Consider the following 13,226-nt stretch of genomic DNA (forward strand, 5'->3'; position numbering starts at 1 on the left):
AGAGGGCACCAGAGTAGCTGAACAACCCGCAGCTTCAGAGGGTGTTTTCAGGCCTACTCAGTTTACCATTAAATCTTCTGTTAAACCTAAAACAAAGAAACAACTTCAGCATTCACCAGTACAGGCCTCCATGCCTAAGAAACAGATGCTCAAAATGGCCGAAGACCTAATTACTCTGATCAGGGGGTCCCACCCTCCCCGTGATAAAAGGCCTAGACAGGATGCAGACTATGACTCATCCGACCAGGTTGTCCATCTCCTCAGATTCATCCTCAGACCAAGGATACTCTTTACCCCCTTATGAGGATTCTGATGCTGAGGAATCTTTTCCTTCAGCCTCTCCACCAGAGGACTACTATTTTGGGGAAACCGTACATACCATGCGGGAGCATTTCCATTGGGAGGGCCAGGATTACTCAGAATCCATGAAAAGGCTCAGAGATTTTCTTTTATTACCTCAACACAGACCCCTTGCTATTCCACCAGTGTTAGATATTGTGGATGATGTTTATTCTGAATCCAATTTAAATCCTGATTCTTTACCTCCTGCTCCAGTTAAGCCAGACAGATACTACAGAGTCCCTGACTCACAAATTCCTATTTCCCAGGGTCCCAAAGGGGTAAAGGCCTCTACAGCAAAAAATCCAGTCCCCTCTGACAGAGATTCCAGAGCATTAGACAGATGGGGGAAGAAAGTGTATACATCTGCAACTTTAGCAATGAGAGCCTTAAATTGCCAGTTTCACATGCTTAAATACCAGCAATATTTGATGTCTCAGTTGAAACAAAAAATGCTTCCAAATTCAGATCTTCCTAATTATAAGGAAATGCAGGATTTATTGCATGCAGTTGAACAAGTGGGAAAACATACTTTGCAATGTGGTTTTGATTCCTTAGAGGCCTCCTGTAGAGCAGCAGTTACAGGGTCTGTCATTAGAAGACATGCTTGGTTAAAAGAGCAGACTTTACCAGAACATGTTAATGCAAAATTATTAGATGCACCTTTGCAGCAGGATGTTTTATTCGGAGTTAAGGCAGAAGAGGTATTAAAGAAAATGGAGGATAAAGCAGAATCTATGCAAACGGTGAAGGATTTCTTACAGGTTCAGCCTCCTCGATTTAGCAGAAATTGGCCAACAAAGAATTGGTCCTTTCCAGTTTCAGACATACCTCAAAGGGGCAGATACAGACGTCCAAGAGGCAGAGGTCAACCACAAGGTACTTACAGGCCTCGACAATGGGTGCTTCAACCCAGAAAGAAGGGGAAGACAGGCCTCAGCCTTATAAAAAAACAGCCCCAATGACTTCCCACTACAGCTGCCAAACATCTCTCTCTTGGCACCCCCCTTGGGTGGAAAACTGGCACTTTTCAGTCACAATTGGCAAATGATCACCAAATACAAATGGGTTCTCAATATTGTGTCTCAAGGTTACAGGTTCCACTTTCACACTCTGCCAAAGTTAAAAGGAATGCCAAATCTGCCACCAAATCAATGGGCAGAGGCTCAAAGACAAATTACAGCACTCATGGACATGAGAGCTATTCAAAAGGTACCAACACAGGAGCAAGGACAAGGATTTTACTCGAGTCTTTCTGGTTCCCAGAAAGGACAAAGCCTGGAGGCCTATTCTGGATCGATCTTCTCAAAATACTTACCTGGATGTTCCAAAATTCAAAATGTTGACACTACAGCAGCTTCTCCCCATGCTGGGCAAGAAAGCTTGGCTCGTAACTTTGGACCTCAAGGAGGCATACCTGCATGTCCCTATCAGACAAAATTGCAGAAGATACCTCAGATTCTTAGCAGGTTCAATGCATTACCAATTCTCTGCACTGCCCTTTGGCTTATCTACTGCGCCCAGGGTCTTTACAAAATGCCTGGCACCAGTAACTGCATTTTGCAGACTTGCAGACAAAAAGGAATTCAAATTTACCCATACTTGGACGACAGCCTTATTCAAGCAGAGAGCAAAGACATTCTTCTAAAGCATCTGGCGTTTGTAAAAAGACTGCTAATTTGCCTAGGGTACACAGTAAACGAAAAGAATTCAAAACTAGTGCCCTCACAAGAGAATAATATTCCTGGGTGCCAGCTTAAATACAGTGGCCCAGATGGCATATCTCACGCCAGACAAGCAAGGACAACTGACTCAATATTTCCAATTGATGGCAACAAAAACCCAACTCCCTGCAAGAAAAATTCTGCAGGCCTTGGGTTACATGGCATCTTTCATACTACTAATTCCATATGCCAAACTGCATATGAGGAAACTACAATGGTACCTAAAGAGTGTCTGGTCTCAACACTGTCACAGTTTGGAAACAGTAATACCACTTATTCCTTGCCTTCAACAGGAGTTTCCGTGGTGGGCTCAAGCTTGTCACCTCAACAAAGGACAGCCTTTCACTCAAGGGACAGCCTTTCACTCAACCCACAGCCAGGCAAACACTGACAACAGATGCTTTGGATTACGCCTGGGGAGCACACATGGCAGGAAAATGTATTCAGGGCAAGAACAAAGGCATCTTCACATCAATCAAAAAGATATGCTTCTTCTTTCAGCTTTTTCCCGGTTAGGGGTTGCCACAGCAGATCACTTGTCCACTCATGATTGGCAGTGGCATTTGACAGTGTTGAGTTGCCAGCCCAGCGTCCAACTTTCCACAGAAGACAGACACACACACACACACACACACACACACACACACACACACACACACACACACACACACACACACACGCACCTAGAGCCAATTTAGAGTGTCCAGTTGACCTACAGCATGTCTTTGGGATGTGGGAGGAAACCCACGTGACCACAGGGAGGACATGCAGACTCCGCACAGAAAGCACTCCAGCCAAGGATCGAACCAGAGAACCTCTTGCTGTGTGAGGCGGCAAAGCTAACCACTGCACCACCGTGGCCGCCAATCAAAAAGAGATGCTAGCTGTACAAAATGCCCTTATAGCTTTCAAGGACTTTCTGCATCCAGGACAACTACTACTAAAGACAGACAACACCACAGTTATGTGGTACATAAACAAGCAAGGGGGCACTTATTCATATCTCCTCTGCAGACAAGCCATGACCTTGTGGAACACAGCTATAACCTATCAAGTTCATCTGCAAGCACAATTCCTGCCAGGAGAGAAAAACACACTGGCAGACGACTTAAGCAGAAACATCATGGATCCGCACGAGTGGAAATTACATCCACAAATGTTCAGGATGATAACATAGAAATGGTGGAGCCCGGACATAGATCTGTTCGCATCCCCAATGAATTGCCAGCTACAGAAATTCTGCACAAGGACTTACCACCCACAAGCATGGAAAGTGGATGTCCTCTCATTCAGCTGGAAAAACCTACAAGTATACGCTTTCCCAGCAGTACCTCTCCTTTCAAAGGTACTCATAAAAGCCAGACAAGAAAGGCCAAAGATGATCCTGATTGCCCCAGACTGGCCACGCCAGCACTGGTACCCAATCTTAAAGAACTTGGCACAAGGACCACCATGGATTTTGCCTCAAATCTCACAACTTCTGACTCAGCAAAACAATCAGATACTTCACGGCCAGCTCAAGACTTTAAACCTGGCTGCATGGCAGATTCCTTAGTCAAGCAAACGATGTCTCTCTCCAAAGCTGCTATGGATGTCATTATGGAGGCCAGAAGGCCCAGCACCAGGAAAGCCTATTCGGATAAATGGAAGAGATTCTGTGCCTGTTACCAGCCTCACAGCCTTGACCCTCTTGTCCCAAACATTCCTCAGATTCTACAGTACTTGACTGAGATGCTGGACAAAGGCCTCTCCTTTTCATCCATTAAGATCCATGCCTCTGCCATCTCTGCTCATTACAACACAGATCCACCATTTTTTCTCATCCTTTGCTAAAACAGTACCTCAGAGGGGCTAAAAACATAAGACCGCCCCGTAGAGCACCAACTCCAACTTGGGACCTCAACTTCGTCTTGGAAAAATTAACTTTACCTCCTTTTGAGCCAGCTAACTCAGCAGACTTAAAATATGTCTCTTGGAAAACTGCTCTGCTCCTGGCAATAACCTCAGCTCGAAGAGTTTCAGAATTACAGGCACTAATGGCAGTGGAACCTTTCATAATTTTCCACGAAGACAGGGTGTCTTTAAGAACAAACCCTACTTTTATGCCAAAGGTGGTATCAAGTGTGGCTCTATACCAAACTATTCACTTGCCAACTTTTTATCCAAATCCACAGAACAAAGGGGAGAGACTACTGCATTCCTTGGATATACACAGGCAGTTATTCTTCTACGTGGACAAAACAAAAGCTTTCAGGAAAACTGAGCAATTATTTGTAGCATATGCTGCAGGAACAGAGGGAAAAGTCATTTCAAAACAGACCATTTCAAAATGGATAGGGCATTGTATACGTTTCTGCTATACACACCGTGGGAAAACTGCACCCAACAGCAGCACTGGGTCTCATTCCACCAGGGCAACAGCCACTTCAACTGTTACCTCAGAGGAGTACCTACCAAGGACATTTTGGAAGCAGCAACTTGGAGTTCTGTACATACCTTCACCAAGCATTATCATCTGCCTCTATACTCTAAATCTAGAGCTGGCTTTGCCACTGCAGTTCTGAAGGACCTTATAGCCACCCCTAATGCCTTATAGAACCAGCCACCCTACCTCAGCTTTGGGATTCTACCCAAGTGTAATGACTGCAGCAGTGTAACACGATGAACATAGTACAGTTTTGTACCCACCATAAATGTAGATGTTTGAGTGTATACACTGCTGCAGTCCAGGTTACCCTCCCTCCTTCCCCTCTTACTTGTTGGTACTTACCCTAGTATTCTACCCTTTGCTACCTATGGGGAGTATTTGCTGGTAACAGAAAGTATTTGTTTGCTTTTCTTATGTATGTTTTATTAGCAATTTACATTGCCTACCTTTTTGGGGGCACCTGACATCTGGGGCAAGAAAAACTGAAGAAAATGGCGTCGGCTGCATCTTGTATACCCCTGGCACACTGACTTCATGGAAAAAGCCAACGCTGGACCAAGACTTTGGAACTCGGGCCGACTGCGGGACTGCCTGACGGCAGGATAACCCAAGTGTAATGACTGCAACAGTGTATACACTCGAACATCTACATTTATGGTAGGTACAAAACTGTACTTTTCCTTTCCCTAAAAAGTTCAGCAGGGTTTTGCTGTTAAGATAGCTAAAGCATAAAACACAGAAGTGGTAAGTTGAAAGGTATTTTCTTTTTCTGTTAGTTTTGCAGAAGGCTTATCCATTATGTCACATAAGTATGTGAAAATCCAGATAGGGAAATTCTAGCTTTGCGTGAACACTGATTTAGTGTGTAAAATAAGTTGACATTTCATGTAAATTTTCACTTTGGAAATTGCAGCACCTTTCATATTATTGTGTATTTTAAGTTGCCAAAGTAGTTCTGCTTGCTTTCCAGAAAAATATTATGCTGTGAAAGCATTTGCTTTGTGTAGTAAAACCTGTTTTTCTTTATTTTTAGGTGTGACTGAGTGTCCTGGGGAAGATACAGACAACTTGAGATTTTGTATTTCAACAGAACATTTTGGTAAGGAAGTTAACTTTTTTTTTTTTTTAACTAGTAAAGTGTCATTTATGAAAATCTGAAAAATGTGTCTGTAGATTTCTTAAAAGTCTGTATATTTGTTTAGGTTCTGATACAGGTCCTGATTTCTCCACCTTTGAATTAACTTTGAGTTTGATCATGTTTCATTTCTGAGCAATGTTTGCCTTTTGGTGTTTCTTAGCTTCCCAAGTCATCCTGTCAGTATGTACTTTAGAGCAGAACAAAAAACAATGCGCCTATCTAGTCTGTTGTTTTTAGGTGCTTTAACATTCTACCATTATCCTGTATCACATCCTTCTGCATTACTCATTCAGAAAAGCAAAGGGCAAGGTGAAAATGCGTCCGCCCCCATTCCACTTGCCTTTTCCTTTGGTCTGCAATCTTCTGTGTGTAACAACAACAAAAAAAAAGCTTTTAGAGGTCCAAGAAGGTGCTAGTCCTCATAATCTGCTCCCTCCTTCGCCCTCTGTCTTTCATGGTTAAAATGACACCTTCCTATTTCCAGGACATGATTTTGTTCACCGGTGTCTCTCTTCATCTTGGGTGAGAAGAGCTGAAGCTCTTTTGTTTTGCTGTTGTATTCCTTTCTCTCCATGCCACATTCCTTTTTCATAGCTCTTCCCTAAGTGGAAGCATCACCTCTTTACTTCTGGTATCTGTCCTACACAGGACACAGCCTAACATTTCATCTGAAGTAGTTTACTTCATTTGCTCTTCAACCCGTGGGTCCTCGGATCCGACATGGCCGCATTTTCCAGCTATGGCTCCGAGCTCCAAGCACCTCCCCTTACCCATAATGCCTCCCCTTCTCCCTTCAGATCTTGTTTGCCACTTTAGAGTATGCTAAGTGGTCCGAGCTCCAGTGTTTCTTCAGCGTTTTTCAGGTTGTATTTTTCTCTGTTTATTAGCTCTTTTCTCGTCCTTTTTATTTTAACCCCCTCTCTCACCTCCCCGGGGTTCTTCTTAGAAAAAAAAAAAAGTAGTAGGCTTTCTCTTGCTCTTACCTCTCTTTCTTGCTGTGTGTGTGTGTGTGTGTGTGTGTGTGTGTGTGTGTGTGTGTGTGTGTGTGTGTGTGTGTGTGTGTGTGTTAGTGAACTGGCCGACAGGATGTCTGGCCCTGAAGCCTGGGTTAAAAAAATGCACAGTGTGGCTATAAGCTTTCACCGGTGGATGGCCACACTCTGTGCATAGTTTGCTTGGGGGTTACTCACCTCCAGTCTCTGTCCTATTTGCGCTGGGTTTAAACCCAGAGCACTTAAGGACAGGCGGGACAAATTGATCCTCAAGGGCTTCTTGCCCTCTTCTGCTGGGACTGTGGTCTCTTCTTCCGTGGCTGGAAAAGCAGTGGCTACTGCTTCTTCCTCTTCCTCCCTGGTCTCTGGGACTCGCACTCCCAACAAGAGGCCCAGGGAGGGGGATAAACCTAAGAAGGACTGACATCGCAAGCGTTCCTGTGACAGCTTGTCGTAGGCCGGTCCACCGCCGAAGGTAATGCCTGTTTCCAGGCCTGTTTCCCCTCGGCTCAGGTCCCTGAGGTTTTCACCTGATCCTGGAAGTTAGTCAGCCGGTCGCTGTCTAGGTCTTCCTCGCTCCACCGGCATTCCTGCCCAGCTTCGGCGGCATCCTCCCACTCCACCCGGAGTCTTTCAGAAGCGGAGATGGACAAGATGATGCGGAAGTTCATCCACACTCAAATTCAGATGGGGGTTTTGCCGGGGCCGGCTCCCACCGGAGCAGGGTCCCTTCAGCCCATATTCTGTCCTATTACTCCTTCTCCTATCCGACCTTCGGTTTCAGAGTCATTGGATCCGAGGACACTCGGAGTTTAGGGGTCTGTGCCGATCGTACCCTGTACCTCGATGCCGGCAGTTGTCCTGAGTGTGTCTGATCTGACCAGTTCAGATCAGAGCTCTTAGAGCCGCTGGATCTGAGGGGGGTGGGGTTCTGCTCCGAGTCTGTCGGAGAGGAGCATACCTCTCGGCGTCTCGGCTCCAGCAGGCATGACTCCGACTCCCCTGCTGGGTCAAGGGGAATGACTTCTGCTTTTTCTGTCCTGGAGACCTGTCCCCCCTCTGCATTTGACGTGGTGGAGAGGGTTCTCGCAAGGTCGAGGCCTCAGACTGTCTCGTTCTCAGAGTCCATCCAGACCCCCCTGGCTTTGAGTGTGGTCCCGACCATCTTGCCCTCTCAGGGGCAGCCCGTATCCGTAGTGCCCCAGGCAGTTCCGCTCTTGGAACAACCCGTTTGCAAGGCCTCCCCAGACAGTCCCCCTGAGGAGAGGCCCCCTGCAAACATACGTGCAAGAGGAGGCACTTGGACTCTCCCCCAGAGTCTCTTTCCAAGGACATGGACTTGGATAAAGAGGAAGGTTCCCCAAGGTCACCCCCCGAGGATGTCTCCTTTGTAGACATTATTGAGATCCTTCGTCAGGTGGGGGTGGTCTGCCCCAAATCCGACCTCTGAGTCCATGTTTCTGGAGGCATTTGGCTCAGGCCAGTCTACCTCTTGGGTGTCCCCTCCGGCCGTTCCACTTGTGGAGTTAACTTCTAGGGCTTGGAAGGAGCTGGACACCGTAGAGCCAATACCAAAGCGTCCAGACAAGGTTTTAAGTCCCCCCGCAGATGAGCTGCATTGGCATAAGGGGTCCCCTGTAGATGCTGTGATGGTGGCAGCGACCACCAAAATGGAGCTCGCACAGGAGAGCTCCACGGTCCATCCTCCTGACCAAGAGTCAAGGACGTTGGATCATTTTGGGAAGTGAGCATATGCTTCAGTGACCTCTGTGAGGGTGCTGAACTGTTTGGTGCATGTTATCTGACTCCAGAGAGATCTAGTCAAAGAAATCATGGAGTCTATCTCAGGGTACATGTCAGCAGACGACAGGAAGACTTTCGATGCACAAATGGCCACCGTTAAAGCGGTAGCGAACACGTCCATGCATTTGCTCTCCCACACCACGAAGGGAGCCGCACGGGCAGCGGGGACAGGCGTTGCATCAGGTGTCACGCCTGGCTCCGGTTATGTCCATTCTCAGAGCCCTTCAAGACATCTTTTACTAACACTCCTTATGATGGTTCTTCTCTTTTCGGGAAGACGGTAAGAGAGACCTTGGTCCAGAGAGAGAAGGATGGGATGACGCTGTCTGCCGTCGGAATCCGCTTCTCTCCTCCTCAAAGGTCCTTTTCCAGGAACCAGTGAAGCCAGAAGAAGATGCGATTACGCAGGTCTCCGGCATTTTCCTGGGGAGGTCTGGGCTCACTGCCCCCCCCCCCCCCCCCGAGGCAGAGGGGGATTTGACAGATGCCACCCAAGAGGCAGAGGGGGTCCTAAGAACTTCAGGACCCGAGAACCTTTTTCAGGCAAACCCGGGCAGCAGCCGTGATGGGTTGCCTGACAGTCCATCTCTGGAGGCAGTCGGGGGCCATTTGTCGCTACACCCACTAGCTTGGGAGGCCATCACAACAGATCAGAAGGTGTTGCGAATCATATCCAGAGGATATTTCGTTCCGTTCAAAGAACTTCCCCTTCCAACAAAGCCTCCCAGACGTTCCACCCATGAAGCGGGAGGAGGCAGCAGTTGTAGAATCACTGCTACGAAAGTGAGTCATCCAGCCTGTCCCCCAGACCAGTCCAGATCCGGGGTTTGTCCCAGGTTTTTTTTAGTGCCAAAGACGGGGGACCTCAGACCAATTTTGGATCTGTCCCAATTGAACCTATCTGCAGGCCAGAGACTGGAAGTGCTCAGTCGAGCTCCAGGATGCGTACTACCTCATCAAGATGGACAGGCGCTCCTATAGGTTCCTTCACTTCTGGCTGGGAGCCAATCATTACCAATTTCGAGCCCTTCCCTTTGGTCTCACCACAGCCTCTCGGGTGTTCACCAAAGTAATGGCGGTAGTAGCGGCTCACCTGAGGCTTCAGGGCTTTCAGGTCTTTCCATACCTGGACAATTGGCTCTTCACCGCCCTGTCAGAGTATCTACTTTGTCAAGACAGGGACTCCTTTCTTCGGCTAGTCAACAAGTTGGGCATCACCATCAATATGAACAAATCTGTCTTACTCCCGGTTCAGGTGTTGGACTTCATCGGGGCACGGCTGGACACAATACAAATGAGGATGTTCTTCATGTCAGACAGGTTACGCAATCTGAAGTTACACGTCCTACACATTATTCAGACTCGATCTGCGTCAGCTGAAGCAGGGTTGAGGGCATTAGGTTCTATGGCAGCCACAATCACTCTTCTTCCTATGGCACGTCTCCATATGAGAGTACTGCAGTGGACACTAGTAGTTTAGTGGTCTCTAGTAGACCTCCCTTTGTCCTTTCCAGTGAGAATCTCGAAAGCATGCAGGGATTCCATTTGGTGGTGGATTCCGTTTCCGGATCTCCTCAAGGGGCGTCCATTTCAACCTGCCTTGCCCAAGACCACAGTGACCATGGATGCCTCCGTACTGGGGTGGCAGAGGCACTGTTCAGGAAGGACAGTCCAAGGCATGTGGTCCCCTTCCGAGACCTATCTGCACATCAATGTTCTAGAGAGGAGAGCGGTTCTTCTTGCATTGCAGACCCGTCATGCTTATCTCCCTCTAGTAATAATTGCAATTCAGACGGATAATATGTCATTGGTCTGGTATATCGACAGATGGGGGAACCAGATCTTATTCCCTGTGTCACAAAGCTATGAGTGTGTGGGAATGGGCGATCACCACCGGCCATTTTTGGTGGCATCGCACATTCTGGGATGGTCCAACATTCTAGTGGACAGGCTCAGCAGATCTATCCTGATGTCTTACGAGTGATCTCTGAATCCTTCAGTAGCGGAACAGATCTTCCGAGAGTGGGGTTGTGCTTGCTGCGAATTCTTCACATCTCCTTCCAACGCGAAGTGCAGCGAATTTTTAGGTCTGAATCCCCCGCTGGAGGAAACCCCCAGAAACGCTCTAATTCATGCTTGGCCTCCCGGTCTTCTTTATGCATATCCTCCTCTTCCCTTCATGTCGAAGTTTCTGCAGAAAGCTCGAAGGCTGGGGACACTGTGATCCTCCTCGCCCCATTTTGCCCTCAACAGGTTTGGTTTCCCTTACTCAGGTCTCATGTAGTTCCACCATGGACACTGGATCCAGTTCTGGAACTTATCTTACACCCTTCAGGGATTCCTCACCCAGATCTGGACAGTCTGAAGCTCGCAGCTTGGCTGCTCCGGTTTCCATGATTGTTAGGACTCCCGGTTTGTCATTCCCTGTTAAGTCCATCCTGGCAGCGGCTCACAAATCTTCTACCAAGAAAGTCCATCATAGTAAATGGAAATGTTTTTCTATATTTGTCACTCGGTGGTCCTTAAATACTTTTACGGCACCTCTGTCGGCAGTTCTAGATTTTTTGACTAGCATTTTTCAACAGGGTGCCAGTTCTTCCATGGTTAAGGTTCAGCTGGAAGCCATATCTGATTTTCACGTGGGGATTAATATGTCGTCTTTAGCTTCCTCTAAACTGTGCAAGACCTTTCTTAAAGGTTCTTTTCTTCTTAGACCCCCCATAAAGGATCCCATCCCTCCGTGGGACCTTACCTTGTTCTTGCAGGCATTAGTTTCTTCCCCTTTTGAGCCTGCGGCTTCAGAAGATTTGCAATTTTTACATGGAAAACTGCTTTCTTGGTTGCCATTACCTCCACCAAGAGTGTCGGAGCTTCGGGCTCTTTCAAAGTGCCCTACATGATTTTTCATAAAGACAGGGTGTCACTTCGGACTAACCCTCCCTTTCTTCCCAAGGTAGCTTCGGAAGCCAATATTAACCAGGCTATAAACTTGCCAGTCTTTTTTTCCTAACTACCAAAACAAGGGGAAAATAAATTGCATTTACTGGATGTACATAGACAATTGAGATTTTACCTTCACAGGACCAAGCCTTTCCGCAAGTCTGACCAACTTTTTGTGTCTTATGCCAAATCCTTCTTTGGTAAACCAGTCTCAAATGTGACAGTTGCTCCCTGGATTTCAAAATGCATTGGCTGAGCTTACTCACAGAGGGGTCTGCCTCTACCAGGAAAAGTGAAGGCTCATTCGACCCCGATCTATGGCTACATCAGCAGCCTTTTGGTCTAGAGTATCTTTGGATGACATTTGTTCAGCTGCCACTTGGGCCTCATCTCATACCTTTGTCTCGCATTACAAGTTAGACATGCTCTCTAGGATTAGAGCATCCTTCGGCTCTATGGTGCTCTAGAACATCCTTCCATGAGGGTCACCCAAGAATTAGGTAGCTGAGGACTCTGTCCCACAGGTTGAAGAGCAAATGAAGTAAACTACGTCAGGTAAAGAAGTTATGTACTCACCGCAATGTTCCATCTGAGTAGTTCTGCTTCATTTGTCTTCAACCGTCCCTCCCTCCTACCCCCTGACCTTATCTTCCAGATGTAAGTCTTCAGATTGTTACTGTTGGGATCCTTGGCTTTGCCTAGGCTAAGGTTGTATTTGTTGGTTATTTTGGTAGATAAGGTGTTATTGGGTCGGGTGTCTGTTTCTTGTAAGGCAGCAAACTCTATCTGAAGGGAGACGGGGAGGCATTATGGGTAAGGGGAGGTGCTTGGAGCTCGGAGCCATAGCTGGAAAATGTGGCCGTGTCAGATCCGAAGTGGATCTGAGGACCCACAGATTGAAGACAAATTAAGTAGAACTACTCAGATGGAACGTTATGGTGAGTACACAACTTCTTTTTTTGCATTCTTTATCCCCTATTGTTGATTTTCAGCTTCTCAGTTAGTTGACCTGTTCATTCCCTATCACTGGCATGAGAGTCGCCCAAGAGGATCATCAGTCATTTAATCACCAGGGGTGGCTGAAGATTTTTACATAATCCATCATGTTTTCCTACAAGCGCTCAATTTGCGGAGCGGAAATGAGGCATATGCAGTAGGTTAAGCACACTGACTGTCCTTCACTTCCCCAAAAGATGCTGCCAGCAAGCAGTCCCCACTCCCTTCCCTCCAGCACAAGAAGTGAAGTAATTTCCTGGTTCTCCATCAGAAAAAGTCACACTTTTCCATGTGTTCCTTGAGAGACCACAACCCCCCCATCCCAAACGAGTTGAACTGGCCACACCCCTTCAGTCCTGTTACCTCCCTAGCTGCCCACTGCTGAGGCTGCTATTCAAATCCCAGTCACCTGAGTTGCAGAAGGGGCTGCATACCTTTGCACCATGGAGCCAGGAAGTCCAACATTTTTTGTTGTTGCCACTCCTTCTCTTTCTGCTCCCTGTGGCCCACTCCAGGTGTGATCACCATCTCCGGTTCTTTTTCGTGATTTTTTTGCCATCAGCTCCGCTCCCCCCAGCTGGTACTTCTCACCAGGTTTGTTGTGACTGAAGTGCAGTACTTTGCATTTAATTGCGTTGAATCTTAACTGACACCTTTCTGCTTATTTTTTTCAGCCTTTTATTATCCTTCAATTGTCTCTTTCTCTCCATCCTCATTATCTATTCCTGTTTGTCATCTGAAAAGGGATTGAACCTGTTCTCTCAGATATGACAAATGCACTGAAAAATATTGGACCCAGGACAGACTCGTGTGGTACTCCATTAGGCACTTTTCCTAATACTTACCATTGTTCCTGTCACCATAGT

At 47.0% G+C, this 13,226-nt stretch overlaps 1 protein-coding gene across 2 annotated transcripts in view; it reads left to right on the plus strand.

Moving 5' to 3' along the window:
* Nucleotides 1-5,524: 5,524 nt before the first annotated feature.
* The window catches only part of NCOA2 (nuclear receptor coactivator 2), a 1,980,807-nt gene continuing 1,973,105 nt past the window's right edge, over nucleotides 5,525-13,226 (plus strand). For both annotated transcript variants that reach the window (XM_044067155.1, XM_044067157.1), the window contains exon 1: nucleotides 5,525-5,590. The gene's annotated coding sequence lies outside the window, so the exon portion shown is untranslated. The remainder of the gene's footprint in view (nucleotides 5,591-13,226) is intronic.

The sequence above is a fragment of the Protopterus annectens genome, chromosome 3.part1 (genome assembly GCF_019279795.1).
Source record: "Protopterus annectens isolate FY-2018-M chromosome 3.part1, PAN1.0, whole genome shotgun sequence".
Lineage (NCBI taxonomy): Eukaryota > Metazoa > Chordata > Ceratodontiformes > Protopteridae > Protopterus > Protopterus annectens.